This window comes from Palaemon carinicauda, chromosome 7 (genome assembly GCF_036898095.1).
Source record: "Palaemon carinicauda isolate YSFRI2023 chromosome 7, ASM3689809v2, whole genome shotgun sequence".
Classification (NCBI taxonomy): Eukaryota; Metazoa; Arthropoda; class Malacostraca; order Decapoda; family Palaemonidae; genus Palaemon; species Palaemon carinicauda.
In genome coordinates, this window is record NC_090731.1 from 36143532 (window position 1) to 36146031 (window position 2500).

The window sequence follows — 2500 nt, forward strand, 5'->3', positions numbered from 1 at the left end:
GTTAACAAATTGAGTCTGAGGAATGGAATATTTCCATGTTTACAAATGTAAATGGAAGAATTGACAAATTCTGAAAATTTTTCAATAACTGACTCAATATTAATCGTAAAAAATAAAGTATATTGTCTTTTAACCAGGTTTTCCTTTTAGACAAAATATAGCTCGAAAAAGGCTGATTTATTTTTTACTCTCTCTCTCTCTCTCTCTCTCTCTCTCTCTCTCTCTCTCTCTCTCTCTCTCTCTCTCTCTCTCTCTCTCTCTCTCTCTCTCTCTCTCTCTCTCTCTCTCTGGATTCTTACAATAACAGGCACGTGCATGCACATTATTATTATTATTATTATTATTATTATTATTATTATTATTATTATTATTATTATTATTATTATTATCAAAAGAGAATATATTAACCAACCAATGAGTCAAGCTCGACACTTACAGAGCTGCCCCCCCTTCCCAACACAAACACGCGCACACACACACTCACACACACGCACAAACACACACACACACACACGCACAAACACACACACACACACACACACACACACATATATATATATATATATATATATATATATATATATATATATATATATATATATATATATATATATATTTATATATATATATATATACAGAGAGAGAGAGAGAGAGAGAGAGAGAGAGAGAGAGAGAGAGAGAGAGAGAGAGAGGAGAGAGAGAGAGAGAGAGAGAGAACTCAGCTTCATTCTTCACTTTGTTTTGTTGTGTCAGCAATTTTTCGTCAAGTATTATCAGTGACCCTTTTTTCTTTGGAGGAAATATGATTTCAAGGCTGCGACCTCATTTCAATTCACAAATCTCTTGAGAATCACAAATAAAGGCGAAGTGAAATTTCAAGTGGAAAATTTCAAAATTGTTCACGTCCAAACGAAAACAATTTCATTCCTTGGATCAGTTGGAACTGTAACTCTGATCTTTGTATTCGAGATACGAGTAGCTGATTATGTAAACATACAGAATAAACCTTTGGTTTACAGTAGAATTGTGTTATGTACCGTTCATAACAATATATGTCTTATTGTCTCAAAACTATATTAAATCAAAAAGAATCCTGCGTCTTCTGAACCACGAGTTATTCTCTTCAATTGAATTCAACGGTTTATGCTTATGAAACAACAGTGCACGCAGGTGAATATCTTTTATTTTGTTACATTGTTATATCTGCACTTTTGGTAGCACTACATATCATTATGATACATACACACACACACACACACACAAACACATTCAGAACTTCACCACGACCTCGACCATCAAAGCTCTGCAGGAATTCTTGGGTATAATCAACTATTATCACCATTTTCTGCCAGCCATTGCCGCTACTCTTGCTCCCCTCTAGCCTCCCTCAAGGGCAAGCCAAAAGACCTGAAGTGGGGTCCCCTGCAAGAAGCGGCTTTCTGCAATGCAAAAAAGGCCCTATCAACTGTTGCAGCTCTCATTTTTCCCTATCCCACATGCCCCTCGACTTCTCTCCACTGATGCCAGTGACGTCGCTATTGGTGCAGTACTTGAACATGTGGTCAACGGCTCGCCTCGCCCCTCCCATTGGCCTTCTTCAGCAGAAAACTATCCAAGGCAAAATCGTGTTATTCTACCTTCGATCGTGAATTGCTGGTGGTGCGCTTGGCTGTCCGTCACTTTCGCCATTTCTTAGAAGGTACGCCTTCGTCATTCACACAGACCATATGCCTCTGGTGCACGCCTTCACTCAACAGTCTGATGCCTGGTCTGCCCATCAACGCCAATATCTCTCTACCGTGGCTGAATACAATTGCACCCTTCAACACGTCCCTAGGAAAATATATCCCGTTGCCGATGCCTTGTCAAGAACCACGTTGGCTGCCGTTCAACTGGGATTGGATTACAACGCCTTGGCTGAAGCCCAACGACATGATCAAGAGTATCAAGCATGTAGGACATCCTGCACATCCTTCCGTTGGCAAGACATCCCCCTCGATGACTCCAGCACCACCCTCCACTGTGACGTCAGCACTGGTAGACCGCGACCTTGGATTTCTGCTCCCATGCGCCGACAGGTGTTTGATTTCATTCACGGACTTTCACATCCCCAATGCCGTTCTACTGCAAAGCTCCTGGAAACAATGTCAATTTGGCACGTCATTTCTAAGGATGCTAAGTATTTGGTCCGCACCTGTACTTCTTGCCAAACTTCCAAAGTACATTAACACACGGATTCAGGAGTGGGCACCTTTCCTTAACCTCAGCGTCATTTCACCCACATTCACGTCGACGTTGTAGGCTCCCTACCCACATCACAAGGATATCGTTACTTGTTAACCGTCATCGACCACTCCACTCGTTGACCTGAAGCCATTCCCATGGAAACTGCAACGTCCGCCTCAAGTACATCTGCCTTACTCTCAGTAAGGATTGCAAGATTTGGTATCCCTGAGCATATTACCTCTGACAGGGGTACCACTTTCACCTCTTAATTGTG